Genomic DNA, 17353 nt, shown 5'->3' on the forward strand with positions numbered 1-17353 from the left:
AAATTGATTTGAGAGCCAAAATGTTGGAAAATATATTGTCAGCCTAAGATGCCACGGGGACTATATTGATACATGAAGTGAAATCCTTTCAATGCCAAATGAACAGAAAGGTGAATATGATGAAGGTGAATGATGTTACTGGCATTTCAGAAGGCCTGGAATCCAATGCTATTAAACTTCTTGAAGTAATTATAAAACCAAATCATGGCAAATGTTTTGTTTTGTATGTTTCATATTGTTCAGTCAGTGGCTGACTCACCTAACAGTAGCAGTGAGAAGTCACTGGAGGAATATACACTTACTGTTATTGCTTCCCTCTACAAGAAATCAGGATTAAATTAACTAGTTAATTGACAGCTGAGAGGTATCAGTAAGTGAAACATGGGACACCCTGAGAGAACAGAACACACAAATTCCAAAGTATATGGACTTGATTCCTGAATTAGGCCGGCATAGTTCTGTAAAAATGCAGGAAGTGCCTGGATTTATAAGGTTTGTATTATCTACAAAGCGACTACCTGCAAGATGAAGCAATGGTAATTATTTTGCTTCCCTTCACCATTATTCTGAGGGACTAACAGCTTCTCTGTGAGCTGTAGCTGAAATTCACCTTCTCTGAAAGGTAAATCTGATTTTCTATACACTATTGCAAAGTGCAAAGCACTTCTGCTTTGTCATGATCATAATTTCTTTACTTTGAGTTGCTGTGATAAATTATTTTGTTTCCATACTCTGCAACTGAATGTGGACAATATCAGAGGTTATATTTTTATTTTCAATTTAGTTGAGCTGGAAGGCACAGATGCCATGGGCCTAGTAGTCCCAGTGCCAGCCTGAGAACGGCAAAGAGTCTTGTCCTGGCCATACTGGATAGGGATAACTTCTCTGGGCCTGTGTCAAGTGTTCTTCTACTTACCTGAGGCAGTAAGAAGAGCCTGAGCTGAAGTTTTTAATGGTGATCTCAATAGTGGATCATAACAGAAGAAGGTACTCATAATTACATAAGCTGCTAAAACAACAGCTCTTTGGTCACCATATCTTTAGTGCTTTACTAGGAGTTATTTCAGACTCAGCTCCCAGTACTCTACACTAGTAGATTAAACTTCTTTCACCTGTAAACTTAAAAAAAAATAATTTATTTTAATAAAGCTAGTTAACTGGAATTGGAAGGGGCTTATTTGCTATTGATTCTTTGTAATTGAAGAAGCGAGCCATTAAGTAGTCTAGCGATTCTGGTTTCTTTTAAGCAGTCACTGTTATGATATGGTTTAAAGAAAAGTTTCTTCTGTAAGTACTTGGACTGCTGAAGGTCAGAGTGATATTGGTGGAACTCATCTGGAAATACTCATGGGCCTGATTCTGAGTTCATAAGGTTGTTGCACATCTGGTCTAGCACTAATGAAGCTACTGTAGAGGAAACCATAATTGGAACTTAAAAGACAAACCCAACATATGTCTTTATTATACCTTAAATTTTAAGACTTAAAATGAATGGCTTAAAAACTGTTTTAGTTGCAGTCTACTGGTCTCACTGTGTGTGAATTTTGGTGAGTAACACTATGGAGCCTATTACCAACTCTCATATGTAGATCAATACTGGCTCATTAGGCTCTTTCTTGAGCAATTTATTAAGATATGTTTAAATGTTGTAATCTGGCAGAACATTGAAAGCATTGTATATTTCTACAGTTTATGATTTTAATCACATTTCCTAGGTTAAGGTTGTTTGCATCCTTCACTGTCTCCTTACAGTCATTGTGTTTGATACTGTATAAACATCTGTAGGAGATAGTCTAAATAGGTAAGATAGTCCAAGACAGTGTGCACAGGGAAGGTTTTTCTAGTGCCAAATGCAAGTAGAACTTCAGTGAAAACGAGGGGAGAAATGCTTAATTTTCTCATTAGTCCGTTCCTGTTCTTTTCAGATTCAGTTTGCTTTTTATACTCAGAATACATAGAAGAATCAAATTTATCTGTGACTCATTTGGAATCTGACAAACTATACTGGAATTTCTGGATAGTATGCTATTCTAAATCCAACAGTGGAAAGGCAAAACCAAAGTACTACATCTTGGTTTACCAAAGTGACTTGAAATAGTAAGCACTCTTAATAACAATAGATTTATTTATTGTCTTATATCAGACAGAAAATAAACTCTCTCATCTTCTGTGGGTGGTTTCAGATCTTATGGACAATAATCAATGTGCCCTGTCATGTGAATGCTAACATCACCTATGCACCAGTTTTCCCATGGTGTATGCAGTGCTGCACACTGAAAGCAGGAAAAGGTCTCTGTTTACAATAGTTTAAATGCAAGCTTTTCTATTTTTGCACTTAGCATTTATGGATCTACAGTTTTAGAAATGTTTCACTGTAAGTTGTCAGGAAAAATATTGTGAGTTCTTTCCTGATTTTGAGTTTTACCTCTCAGAAGAGTATCAGTGCTTGTGATTAGACTTCCAGAGAGAATTGTTGATAGGAAATTTTAGTGTGCAACTTTGTTCAGAAAAGTAGGCATTTTTATCTTCTGAAAAACTTAATGAATTTTAACTTTAAAATGTTTTCAAAATATTTCTTTTCTTTGGCACATCATTATAGTATTTTTCCTATAAAACTTCAAAGCCACTCTGTAGAGTATGCAAAGTCTGCATCATACCTTAAAATATTGCCTTCTCAGGCAATATTTTCCCAACAGCAGTGTCATTTTAAATTTAATTTTGTTCATCCATAGGCTTTAATGTTGCTTCACTGTCATTATGCTTGCCAGCACCAGTACTGGCATTATATAGCCGTGTGAAACTGTATCACTTACCTAATGTCATAGCAAATTGCAGAAAATACTGATCATTCAGACCCAGGCTGTGCAATTCCTCTCATCTATCTGCTCCACAATAAAGTTTCACTTTGACCCGAATTTCCCTTCTAGTATTAGATCTAGTATTGCAAATCACAGACTTTCAGGCTGCTGAATCATGAAAACAGGTTTGTAGGAAGGGGATTTCCATAAACAAGAAATGGCTGTTATATTAACCTGTGGACACATTCACTATTTCCTCTCCCTCCCCCCCCCCTTTTTCTTTCTTCATCTGATCTTTTCCTGTCTTTTGCATCTTACAGTTCTTGGTCATGTTCAAAAATATGCATTATATGTTTCAAATTTTTGTAGTAACTTTATTGATGATATACATTTAGAATAAATGTGAGATTATTCCTACTCATAGTTAGTCTTCTACAGATCCATGAAATAATTCATAGAGGATTTTGTACAGTTTATATGCATAAGTTTATGGAAATGCCCTGAGTTTCTTTTGGTCTTTAGATTAGATTAGGAAAGTATAGACATTGTTGTCAACCAATCCCTGCTCAGCACCTCAGCACACTTCTCCATATCTGAAGGGGTGACTAGGAGAACATTTAAACTTTTTGCATTCTTTTTTGTACTATATATTCTTTCCTAGGAATAGTTAGCTGATATTCTACCGGATTAAATGGAGAAGTTGCTGATAATATTAAGAGTTATGAATCCAGAGTTTCAGTGGCAACTGAGAACTCTGATTTCAAATACTAAGTAGAGCTTGTACCTGAAGTACAGTACACTTTAAGAAGAGCATCCTATCTTCAGACAAAGGTGTAACAGAGGCTACAGCATAATAAATAGTTCTGCCTCTAAATATAGAATCATAGAATCATAGAATAGTTAGGGTTGGAAAGGACCTTAAGATCATCTAGTTCAAACCCCCCTGCCATGGGCAGAGATATAGTTGCAAAAGGTAATAGAAAACACCAAAGTAAGGATAAATCTTGATTTAAATATGCTATTGAAACCTAATTGGGCTTTAGTAAAAACACATTGAAAATAAATTAGCTATGCACCAAAATTTGAATTATGCAGAATAAGCATTCCTGTTTTCCAGACACTATGAAATGCTTCTGACAAACATCCCTTTGATTCTCTAAAACACTTATTTTCTTTGAAGATTTTATTCTTCACTTAATTTGTATTTAAAAAGGATTTTTGAAAAAACATACACAGAACATACTAAGTTGCATAGGTTTGGCCTATTGATACCACTGATATAAAGCTTTTAGTTTTAATTCATTTAAACCCAAAATGAAAAGGTAAAAGTAATCAGATGGGTAAGCCAAAAAGGAAGAGGAGATTTTATGGTTCATCAGGACATGATTTGATGGATTAAAAACTAGCAGCATGTATTACATTAGTCCAACAATTAAAAAATAACATGCTTATCTGACACATTCCACAATGGACATAACCAAAGACTTTTCTGTCTTTAAGCCATTAGTGTAGTAGAGATGAAGGTCATCATTAAAAGACCATAAAGAGAGCTACAGTTTTTTTAACACAAGGTACATCATTATCTGCCTTAAGGACTTCTGCCATCAGTCATCTTTTTTTTTCCAAAAGTATCACCGCATTCTCTTATATTAGTGGTTTTACTTTAACAGTTCACTTCTTTTTAGTCAAGGATTTAAAACATGTTTAAGACATACCTTGTAGGAATTAGTGAAAAAAAAAAAGAAGCTTCAAGGTGAGAACAACATTGTTTTTTCCTTTCATTTCAGAAATCTTAAGTTACCTTCAACCTGTACTCCAAGTGCACAAGAAACTCAACTAAAATATCAGTGGGTGGATTAATGAAACACTTGTCAAGCTCTTACTAGGTCCTCTGCTTGAGAACAGAGATGAGGTTACTCATTTGGAGACCAATCCTTTCCTCACTAAATTCAATGGCAAAAATCATGCTTTACGTGCTGTAGTGCAGAACACAATCTAACTCCCTAATGGACTACAGTCTGACAAAACTTCAAGGCATGTCTCAATGCAAGCTGAAATCCCTGGAACTGTCCCAAGGCCTACATAAACATTGGTATTGATATACTGGTCAGACACATGGTCCAGTTGGACATGCTTTCAAATCTAACACCAGCTGTTTCAGTGAAAGGAATAATAATATGCAAACATATATTGATGTTGGATACACAGTCCTTCATATTTATTCTCAGGTTGATCTCTGGCAGTTGGAAATCTACTTTGACCCAAAGACACAAAGCTGGTTTTCCCTTTTTTTGTCTCCTCAGCTAGAATTAAGTAGGTGCCCAGCCAGAGCTAAGCACGTTCCGTAGAATCACGGTGAAGAGTTTTGTTCCTTAGCTAATATTTGTTGCTGTAGTGAAATAACAAGAGATAGCAGTTCTAAGTTCGAATAAAGGTGCCTAAACAAGACTTGTAGGAAGAGGGACACAATACATTTAGTCTGTCAAATACAAACACTCTAACCCAGGCTTTACAGTTTGAATGTTCAAGATTTTCACCTCATGTTATTAAAACCAGATGCAATTCTTAAGTGCAGTGTGAGACTTTTACCACATAAAAGGTCAGGAATAACAAAGAAATATAATGGCATTCAGTCATACAAGAAAAAAATACTTTCTCAATAATAGGGATTCAAAGACTCATTTAGTGCCTTGATCAAAAGAAAAAAGACAAAACCATCTTGTATGACATCTTAGTTTGAAATATTTTTTTTCTTTTTAAACTTTATTTTTAACAAAAATACTACCAGATACAAGTGGTGTTAACAAAATATTTTAAAGTACACACACTTGGAGATACGGTTGTTGTTGTCCTATGAATTAACATAGTTAATACATAAATATGAATGTCCTATAATAAAATCACATTTTTTCTCAATAATACATTCTGTCATGCTCCCTGAGCTACAGTCCTTTCCCACGAAAAATTCCCATTATGACACGAGATGCTTGGCTCTTGGGGTGTGTACACCATTTGAAATTATTATTTCAGCAAATGCATTTTTAGGCACCTTGTGATCCAAAGGTAGGAAACAGCTCCAAAGATATAAATTTCTCTCATTTTGTAAGGAAGCTAATTTGTGTTTGTGTGCAATTCTTAATTTCTCTCATGTTATGTATATTTCTAGTATGTGTAGCATACAGACACAGACTTTGAACGATGAGTGATTGTGTTTCATACCTGGAGAGAAGAAAAACCACATACTTTTCCCCTGTCACCTTTTTAACTGTCTGCTTTAGGATATGATTATTGGGAAAGTATATTAATACTAGATGTTTGTAATTTTTCAAGCCAGTGCTTTTCGTCTTCCTTAGAATATTTAGCTTTGACCAGTGTGAATAGGGAAGATACAGCTATACAGAGATTTTGCTGAGGAAGCTGCATCACACAAATTAATGATGTGAAGATATCAGGGCTTCAGAGCTGCTCGCAGGCACCTTGTCTTTGCAGGAATGGTTCTTTTTTGCCTTCCAGGTGGTTACAGATTGCCGAGTCATCTTCTCAGTTTCTTGCAGATGTTAGACTCCAGGAAAAAACACTCATGAGGAATTTCACAAAGCGTTTCCTGCTGTGTTCTTTCACATGTATTTTCTATTTGTCTTCTCTCATAACTTTTATTTGGGGATGAGACAATTCAATCTAGTTTTGTTCAATGTAGTTACAAATAGTCTACATATCAAAATGTCCATTGCTTTTCTTTGGAGATACTAGTCCACGAAAAGCAGAAGTCTGAAGATTGAAGTGGGTTGAAAAAAAGAACCATGTGCGCCCTCTGAGACCTTAAGGTGAAAGTAAAATAAGATGGTATTTTGCATGTTAAAACTGTCTGGGTTTCAGTTTTCCCAGGCTTTGCACAAGCTTCATTTCATATATGTATATCTATAAATGCCCAACTTCAGCCATATTTTCATGGTAGCTTGCAAAAAAGAAATAGATGGTGATACATAAGGCAGAGTATTTACTACTACAAATAATTTCTAAAAAAAAAAAAACCAGACATGCAAATCACCTTTCCTACTGTATGGGTATAGGTGGAGTATTGGCTATATATTAGACTTAAGTTATTTCAGTTGATAGATACTATGAGATATGGCAGACTATCTTTGGAGATTTTTTTTTAATTCTGATACATTTTTATTTCTAAAGTAATGTTCGAAAGATTTTATTTTTATTTCTTGTTTATCTCCATGAGATTTTGCATCCCCATGGATTTTCTTACAATTGCTCTCATGTGACCAACTTTGCAACACTATCTAAAGCTGAATTCATGCCAGCCTTCACAAACTTTAAAAACACTGCGTAATACTCAGCATACAGAATGGGTGCTTCATTCGGGTTCTACATAAATTATGGCAAAGTGATCTGCTAACATACTATATTGCACAAAACTTTGGTACTCATGAAAAGTAATATAATACCAATATATTTTATGCCTGTGAAGAAATTTGCAATAAAATGTAGGAACAAGACATGGTAGGCTGGAAAAATCTAAGTCAAAGAAAAAGGGAATGTCTGAAGATCAAAAGGAATATAAGAATGAAAGATACATAACTCCAACCTGGTAAGGAGCATTAAGATCTCAGAATACTTAATTTTCTACTGCATTTAGCAGTTTTAATGTACATATAAAATCAGTTTTACAAACATTAATGATGCCACATTTAGTAGTACATTAAAATAATACTCACAAATGATCTACCAAAGGGGAAGACACCACTGGGAGGAAAAACTTAACTTGCCCCATTACCCTGTCCTAATAAAGGTGCACCCTAAAATAGCACAATTTACAGCCTCCTTTGAAAACAAATAAATTAACAGATATATAAAGAAATAAAAGGGGAGAATATTTTTGCCTTTTTCTTTTTTTTTTCCACCTAAACTCTGAATCTTCATGTTTCGAACTAGGTCAGATTGAGTTGTGGCCTGAACCTTAAAGAATGCTCAGTGGCAGCTCCCTATCGCCTGTATTCTTTTAAAGGCACTAGTGCTTTTGGGTTTGTGTCGGGAAACCTCGGAACTGGAATAATCCTTGCAAGCGGCGATACGCCCTCTGTCACTTTGAGGATGGGAAGCTCCTGTCAAGCCCTTTTGCCGGGTGGAGGCCGAGCGCTTGCCCTGACCCGCGGCTGCCCCGCGGTGACCAGGGGGCGAGGTCCGCCCGCCGCGCCCGCGAACCCCGCGCCCTGCCGCGCCCTACCGGCCGCGGGCTGGGGTGGTCCTGGTCGGATGGAGCACTCCGCTCTACTGCCCGTGAGGCGCAGGGGGATCCCTGGCCACGCTCCCTCCTCAGCCGGGGAGAATGTTCGACCTCGCAGCCTTCGCCAGGAGCCCCTCCAGCAGTGCTGAGCCTTCGGAGAGCCTTAAGCCCGCGAGGTGCCTCTCTGGTTTAACCTGGTGCCTGAGCGTTGGTTGACACGAGGAGGTGAATCAGCAGGTGATCGGCAAGCTAGGACTGCACAGCTAGGGGTTGGGAAACGCTTATCATGGAGAGAAATCACCTTGACCGCAACATCACAACATTCCAGTAAAAAAAAACAACAACAAAAACCAACAAACAAACCAACAAAAAAACCCACCTCTTAAACCCCAGAAATCAATAGGAGGTTGCCGGCATGCTGAACAAAGTTTTATTTTAATGCAGATGAACTGTAAATTGAAGAAAAAAATATAAAACCTCACCAAAAACCAAATCCCAAAACACAAGAAAAAGAACAACAACAAAATCCCTTTTAGTATTTCATAAACGGTTTAAGGTCTGTGAAAAACGTTCGCGCATCGTCGTGGGAAGGCAAATGATTGCAAATGTACCTCTTGGAAGACAGTATTGAGCATCGTTAGAGATAGCTTCGTAAATTAAATCTCGATGGTATCTATTTCTGGAAAAATCTTACTTAAAAATAGCAGACACACAAAACTGCATTCTAAACAAAAAGACGATCCCCCTCCCCCCCGCTCTCAGGCTGTGTGGAACTGGAAATCTTAAGAGCAACCACCCCAGCAGCTGGCTGCAGGGAAGGGGCAGGGGGGTGGGGGGGGTTCCGCCGGGTATCATTGCTGGGAGATACTTTGAGGGCAAAGTAAAAGTGCCTCCCGGGAGCAGCGCTCTGCTGCTACTGCCGCCGCCGTCTCTGAGATGCTACAGTATTGGGCGGAGAAGAAAAGAAATGAGTTTGGAGTTGATGTACACGCCGGAACAGCAGTAAAAAGATATAAGATATCGACACGCTCAGCTGCATCTTGTTAAAAGCTTCCTGCGGGTTGGCAGAATGAAATCTTTATTTAAAATACACAAACTATCGTCAGGGGAGGAACGGAAGGGAAAATACTAAAAGGGCCAAACGCAATGCTTAACTCACCGGTACAAGCGAGAGAGGAAAAACGAAGAGATTGGTTTGGGGCGAACAGAAGGGGGGAGGAGAGGTATGTCCTCCTCGCAGCCCAGCCACAGCAGCCACCCGGGGACTCAGCGTCTCCTCTCAGCTTTAGAGAGAGACTTTGATGATGATAATGATGATTGCTCTGGTAGGGAAAAGGGACGTTGATACCAGAAGCAGAATTTATGCTCACACTTGGGTGTGAATAATAGGGAAACGTGCCTCGCCACCACATCCACAGCAGCGCTCTCTTTAAGTGGTGGTAATATTGTTATTTCATTATTGCCAGCCGGTGCTTTACAGGTGCATTATTTTAATGCATTATTAATTGTTTTCCCAGGGAGAAAAGGAAGGTGGGGACAGGGCTTATCATTATTAATAGCGACAAGCTCGCTTATTCACTCTCTTCGCACACGCTGGGGAGCGCGGTGGGAGGAGGCAGCTCGGGGTGAGGCGGACGGCGGAGCATGCCCCGCTACCGGTCTCGTTGCTGCGCGGCTGACGGCGCGCAAACGCGGGGCTCAGCGTAGCCTCCACCCCTCGCTCCCCCTCCCCCTCCCCCCCCCCAGGCCCCAAGACCCGCAGAGCCGCCACCGGACGGAAAGTTCCGCGGGTGGCTGACGGTGCGGTCCCCGGCCGGAGCGGCACTCCGCGACCGGCACCTCCCCATCGCCAGCTCCGCGCGAGCGGCGTGGCTCCGAGGCCGCCAAAGTTGCGGCGGAGCCACGGGGCCGCCGTTGCTGCTGGCCATCAAGTGGCTCGTTAAGGAAATGCAGGTGAGCGGGCTGAGCGGCGGCGGGGGCTGCGGGGGGCCCCGTGGGGAGTGCGCCCCGGCCCAGCCCTGCCCGTCCCAGCCCGCCTGCAGCCAGTGGGGCTGGGCTCGAAGAGCGGTAGGCTGCGGCGCCCCCCACGACAGGCGCTTCAACGCCCCCCGCACTCGCACAGACACACGCACCCACACCCCCCTCCTCTCCACCCCTCGCTCCCTCCCTCCTCCCTCTCCTCGTCGCTCTTTTCCTCCCTCCCTCACTATCTCTCTGCTGGCCTCGTCGGAGAGAGTTGCAGGTACCTTTCCTCTCCCCTTTCCCCCTCCCCCCTCAAATTTTAGGGTGCAAGAGTCTCGGGAAGGCTTTTTTTTTCCTTTTTTTTTTTTTTAATTGCTGCTAAAAGAAAAAAAAAATTTGGGAAGGATGACTCTTTTTCAGAGTCTGGTCTGAAAGCGGGGTACCCCCAAGCAGCTAGTGGCAGCAGCGCTGGATCCCACTAAAACAGAACTGCCTGGTGTGGCATGTGCTTCTCTCTCTTTGCAGTTCCATCTGGGCCTTTGTGGACTAGGGGCACAACGCGGCGCCTGACTGGCAGGAGGGGAAAGCGGAGACTCTTCAGGTTTCCGAAGAGGTCCGAACGGACAGCATTAGTAAGTAAAATACTCCGTGCTTGGTTTCTGTCCCTATGCTCTCCTGCTTTTCCAAACGTTTTCTTAGCATATACATCTTTATATATATACGTATGTGTGTGGGTATGTGTGTGCGTTTCTGCTTGTAAATCACACTGTTTTGGTCAGAGAGAAGCTTGGCTGTGGTAACTTAAACTGCTTTCAGTGGGAAAAGTGCAGGAAAGTGGTTTGCTTATCTTTTATGAGGAAAGAAAATTGCAGGTGAATACTTGTGTAAAGAACCTGAGGGTGTCAAATATTGTGTAATGTCTACCTTAGTGGGAGTGTAGGTATGTGCTAGATTACAGACAAAACCTAAACAAAGAGACGCTCCCTCAGGAGAGGTCTAGAGCACAGTGTGACCTGCTAAGTAGTGCCAGGTGGCAGGGCGTTCACTTTATTATAAAATGTGCATGGATTATACATACTAACAGTGTTTTGGCTGGATTCAGTTGTCAGCATTTTTTCATCCAAGTGTCTAAAGTTATTAGATTTTTCATGAAGTTTTTCATCTATGGAATGTATTTTTTTTTTTTCTAATGAGGATGGCAGTTACAGACAACAGCTTTGCTTTAAAAGTGCTTGTAAGGAACATATTCAAAAGTACTGACAACACATTTCTAAATAGGTGAGAAAGATCTAGGGTAAGCAAAAATATTTAAGAGGGCTTCATGAATAATGTGACAGGTTTGTTGGCAGGGCTGTGGAGTTGACAGAAGGTACAAAGATCAGGTAAAGGTGTGTCATGAAGAGTCTGCTGTTAGGTGTTTAGCACTAAATATATCTGCATCTGGGGAGGATAACTTTTGCAGGCATTATTTCTCATAGGACAGTGGACTCATTGACATTTGCCACATCTCTGGTAGAGGAAACAGCTATTACTAGTAGTTCAGGGTTAACTGTTTCCTAGGTGGAGGGAAGAAATAAGAATGAAAAGTATATCAATGAAAATAATTGCTCATGTTTGCTAATATCTAAATAAAATCTTTGTGTTATGTCAGTAGTAATATAGTTGAGTCAGGTGTTTTGAATGTACTGGAAGGAATCAATAGCATTTCAGCATTTTTCTTCTATTCCTGCCAAATGCACTTGGATTTAAATTCTTCATGTGATATTTTATATGATGTAGGGATAATACAGTTTTGAATAAATTAAACTTCTTTAGAAATTCCTGACAAATTTGGATTAGTTTACAGTACAAATTTCAAATAATAAATAAGTAAATAAACTGTGCAGTTCAAGTCTCTAATGTATGATGTTTTTACTGTTCATTTCCTCAGAATTCACTTGTGTCCTTAGAAGCCATTAAACATGCATTTACAAGTGTATTTTATTAAGCAACTCAGTATAAAATTAATGTTGCATTTTCAGGTGTAATTCAAAATCAATTACAACTAATGAATGTCACCAGGAGTGAAAGTTTATTAGGGTCAAATTAAATGCTTTTCTGTGTGAAGTAAAGAAATTAGTTTATGTCACAACAGTAAAGGTAATTGGACAAAATTTGTTTAGGAAATTTATGTGCCAAGAGCAGGAAAGGCTAAATCTGCAGTAGCAGGAGGATGACATTCAAAGGTGCTTTCAGGTATTCATAATCTGAAAGCTAAGAAAAATTACAAAGCATGGACTGCTGCAAGTTCTGAGGTAGTGAATCAGGGTGACTTTCATATCATATTGCAGTACTCTTTGGGTAATGGACAGTAACATTTATGATAGGAAAAAATACCAAATGAACTTATGAACTTGAAATAAAAGAGTAACACATCTTCTGGCTTATTAAGAAATCCTATTGTTGCTGTTTTAGTACTATAAATGTATGTCAGTTAAAAAAACAGCCTTGCTATTTCTTGTTTGATTTTTTTTTTTTTTTTGAGAAGGTAACATTTGACATGACTCATTGCTGTGTTGTACTTACTGCCTGCGAGCAGAGCATTAAAAGTCTATATCCAGATAATTTCCATGAACTGTTCTGAGACTGCATACAGAGAAGCGTATTAGGTTAAGATTTTTAGGTTATGTTCTGCTAGGTGATCCCAAACATGAAGTGTGCAGTGTTGAATGCCTAACAAAGTGTCAGTTTTTTAAAGAAAAAAGGTTAAAATATATGTGACTAATCAGATAGGAACTACATTGACGTTATGCAACTGGAACTATACATACTTAATGGTTTTATTATTTTGAAATGTAGTCTTCATTATTTGTCTTTCTGATTTTCTTTAAATCTGGGATATCACCTGTCAATACTTCAGTATCTATATGAAAAATTACTTGACACATACTCCACTTTTGCTGTAATAACTACTTGCTACTGTGTGGAATGACCCGAGTTGCATTGTGGCAGTTAAGTTTCATACATACTATATTTGATCTTATATGTATATACAGTCTTGATCATAATTGTTGGTACAGGATAGTGTTGAATCAGGTCAGTCTAATTCAGAAGAAGCAAACAGCAGAGGACTTTAAACAGCCCTCTTGCTGTGAATATGTAAAGTTGATAGAATAAAGTTGCATGTGTCAGCAGTGATGTGTTTTTATTATGCAATTGTTCTTGTTATTCAGATCAGATAATAGCCTGATGAAATATATAAGCAGTCTGCAGGAGTGAATGATTAATTCCTCTAACATGTGCCTATTGTGTGAATTCTTACTAATAAAATCCTACACCTTCATTAGTTTGCAGTAAAGTCAAATAGTATTGTCTGTATTAATATTAATTACTTAGTATACCAATGTGCTGCCAAACTTTGTGGTCAAACTGTGATGGAAAAAATTATGACAGAGTATTCATTCTTTGTTACATGTGGCTTTACTGAAGAAATTGACAGTACACATGAACTTGATGTTTGATAGCACAAACTATTTTGAAATGGTGTATATGATAATTACCAAATAATACACAGATGTTTTAATCAGCTTGGTTTGTGTGTCTTCTTCTGACATTTATAAAGCATTAATCACTTTTATATGTATGGATTCTAATTGTACAGGTTCCAAGTACTATAACAAGTTGGACAAACTAAGATATCTTTAGCTTCTTTAGCTAAATTGGAAAACAGGCCAGCTCAGCATTTTGGGAAAGGTTTCTGGTACTTTTCATCAGTCCAAAGCTTGTTTCGTGTAAAAACAGATTGGTACCTGAGTTCCACGTATTTCGAGTAAGCTTAATTGATTTGGTATCACTTTGAAGACCTTGTAAGCAGCAAATGTTCTTGGCAGCAAATATAATTTTAACAGTGGCATTTATGCAGATGATCTGTAATTTAGGATTGGATTTTGGTATCTGTAGTCAGGGAAAGTAGGTTTTTTCCTTCATTATTGGCCAAAGGGATTCTAGGGAAAACAGATGGGAAGAAGGAAACATTTAGGGCATTCTTCAAATAATAATAATTAAAAAAAAAAGGAAAGATAGCTATAGAAATATCTCAGTATTTGTGCTGGAGAATGCCTGTTTATGTGTTTTTGTTTGTTGTTTGGTTTGTGTTGGGCTTTTTTTTTTTGCTTGTTTTTTTTCCTCGCATACTTGTTATAAGGTCATTAGTACTAGAAGTTTCTTGAGCAGCTTTTATACTGTCCATCCTTCAAGAGTTTCCACTTTTCAGTTTTGCATCTATAATCCTAATGGAAACTATGATAAAGTTAAAAAGGGGCTTTATGTCACAGTGATAACAGTGATGAAGAGAGGGTCACATAATGACAAGGAGTGCATTTGGTCTATAATTTTTTGGGCATACTTGATTGTGATGAAAAATGTTTAGTAGCAAACTAAGTTGGATTTAAAATTCTAATAGGAAACAAGCAATAGGCATGAATGAATTCACTAACAAGAATTAAATCTACTTAATAATAAAGAGTAAGAAAAGGAAGCGTGCACACAAGATCAGGCAAAAAGGATGCATAATGGAAGAGCTTTTTAGTGTTCTTAATGCCATTAGATGCTGTCTAATTTTCAGTTTATCTGTTCTAGCAGTTTCTTTAATAAGAGTCAGTGTAAAACAATAACAGAAAAGCTAGCAATAAATGGAAAATTGCCGAGAAATGACTACTTTTATGGTCAATATGAGGATTGAATTGCTCATCTGTTTTCATTTGTTGTCAATAGTTGCAGAAACTGTCCTATTTCTCTTATCTTTCTATTCTATTAAGTATGCTTTATTAAGTGAAAACTATTGTGTGAGAAATCTCTTTTTTCCACTTTGTATTTCTCTACTGTCAACTTTATAACTGCTTCTAAAAAGTGGATTTTTTTTTGTCACTGCAAAATCTTAAAATCTAGTTGAATATGATTTTATCTGAGTAGAGACGGCAGAATCTGGTTTATAAAATCAACTTCAGAAAATATATGTCAGCAGTACTGTAAAATTTATCAAAATACTATGTATGTTTTAAATTCATTCTGAATATAGGAGTGCTTTTAAATGCCTTTAAAGTTGTTTGAAATATTATGATGCTTTTCAGATTATGCACTTACATTTTGCTGAATGTAAAATTAAGGTTTTAGAGAGATATTTGACGAAAGGAATTTCTGGATTTGTGTGTTTGCAATACGAAGGCTTTGAATAGTATGATGATTTTTACTAAGAATGCTGTGTGGGATTTTTCCGGCTGTAAGCAGCATGAGTGTATGCGTTTACCAGTTAAAAAGATAGATACATATTACAGGTCCAGTCCTCTGCTTTCTCTATATACTGGGTCTAGAAAAACGCTCTCTACAGCAGTCAGTCCCATTCTTAAGTCTCATCTCTTTGTGAAAAGCTGGAAGGATGTTTAAAATAATTTCTTCAGTATGTTTCACGGTAGCTTTTCAAAAGGTAAGGTGAACGTTTTGGTGCATATGGTGCGTTCTGCTCTTCTGAATTTAAAGTAAGAACTGTACACAGTGGCTGTCAAGAAATTACTCTTTCTCCAAGCTGCTGCTCTTTATTTGGTTTGAGATTACCTAGCTCATTTGCTGAGTATGTGTAACAGTGCCCAGCAGTGAAAATGTAAATGCTTATACTTCCTGTTCACAGTGGAAAGATGAGCTGAAGAGGAAACTGTTGCAGCAAGGGTGATTGTCTAGTCTGTAAATGTGAGGACTCATGGTTTAATGGGATGTGGGACTATTTAAAAGTTCTAGTTATTGCTGGAACTATGTGAGTAAGGTAAACTTGTATTTCCATAGTGCTTAAAAAAACCTCATGGCTGGTGAGCCCCTTGCAGGTGACAGAGCAATTGCTTTATAATGATTGATTTAAGGTGAACAACCTGAATAAAGGTCCTCTGGTGGCAGCAGCCTGGAAGTGTACACCAGCCAGTCTTCTGGGTGCTGTTATTCCTAAGGCTATTGCGGCAGAAGTAACTACATAGGAACAATTGCATCTACTCTAGTCTGGAAATAAAGTGATTTTTAGACTCTAATGCAGCAGTTTAACAGTGTGGGAGTATGGCAGGGGAAGTAACATGGCCCTAGCTTTGAGGCATCCTCTCTCCTTTCCCTCTTTCCTCCCCACAATCTCCCCTCTTCTTCCTAGCGGCATAAGACAGTCTCATCAGGCCCTGTGTTACATAGGATAGTGTTTATTGTAGTTTATGTTCAGCTTGGTATTTTCCTCACTCTTCAGCCCAAAGTGGTTGCCTTCTGACTTTAGCAAAAAAAGTATTTAGTTATAACATACCATGTTAATTTAAAGTCTAAAGTTTTTTATTATTTCTTCCCCTCCCCCCCCCCCCCGAGTTAAATAAGAATGCTTACAATACAATTTTTAAATTTACAGTGAAAGACTTGGTTATAACCTTAAAGTCTGGATTTGTAGTTGACTTCTGAAGAAGTACTGCATACTTTTAATACCTGCACATAAGTAAAAGGGAGGACAGCAGTGTAACTCGAGTTGCTACAGAATTATTGACGATAAAAGATAAGCCAAAATGATGCCTGAATGGCTATTTGAGTAGAAGGACATAACGATATTCAGCACAACCATTTAAAAATGACAGAAAACCTCTTCCAGGATAGTGCATTGACTCAATTTTGAAAGATTTTCTTTTAGATTAAAAGGAATGTGCTGTAGATGTAGAGTTAGGCCAAGCTCAATGGCAACGTCGGTCCTCCATGGAAAGGATTCAAAGAGGAGAACTCGTTTAAGCAGTCCATGCCTGCACAAGTTGCTTTCCTTTTGTTATTGCAACCATGAGGTTGCCAGATGGTATTGTTAGACTTCTTCAGAGAGCTGGAAAACTGTAGGGAGTGCTGTCTTAATCAGAAATCACAGCAGTATCATGAAATTACAGTTGATACTTTTCTTCACCTAGGTTTTCTGTAAGGAAGTGTGTGGCTTTTTGCTGTTCGGTGGGTTTTGAACAAACAGAAAAATGGTACCATGCTCATGTATTAGCAGTATGAACCAACTGTCTGTATAACTAGTACATTAGAGTTCATACTGTAAGAAGTCAGACTTGAAACATGTCTTGAGACCTATAAAATTCCTGTAATGGAAGGAATATGCTGGGAGATGCATGATCATTAAATCATTATTACATGAATGATTTCACATTACATTAAATTACCTACATATACTAGTAGAAATATTTGAGTAATATACTAAAATTTCTCTTTATGAAGAAATTTAGTTAAATTTTCTATACTTCTCTAATCCTCTGCAAAATCGTAGGTATGGATAAGTAATAATAGTGAATTTCAGGTAATATATTGCATACAGTCTGTAATT

General features: G+C 38.2%; 1 long non-coding RNA gene across 1 annotated transcript in view; it reads left to right on the forward strand.

The window, feature by feature from the left end:
- Positions 1-9815: 9815 nt before the first annotated feature.
- Positions 9816-17353, forward strand: part of LOC130592290 (uncharacterized) — a 28382-nt gene continuing 20844 nt past the window's right edge. Inside the window, exons 1-2 of the long non-coding RNA XR_008970509.1 lie at positions 9816-9987; positions 10522-10628. This is a non-coding gene — a long non-coding RNA (uncharacterized LOC130592290). The remainder of the gene's footprint in view (positions 9988-10521; positions 10629-17353) is intronic.

Source organism: Pezoporus wallicus, unplaced genomic scaffold (genome assembly GCF_028554395.1).
Source record: "Pezoporus wallicus isolate ANWC-B61680 ecotype Strahan unplaced genomic scaffold, APGP_CSIRO_Pwel_v1 contig_2574, whole genome shotgun sequence".
Lineage (NCBI taxonomy): Eukaryota > Metazoa > Chordata > Aves > Psittaciformes > Psittacidae > Pezoporus > Pezoporus wallicus.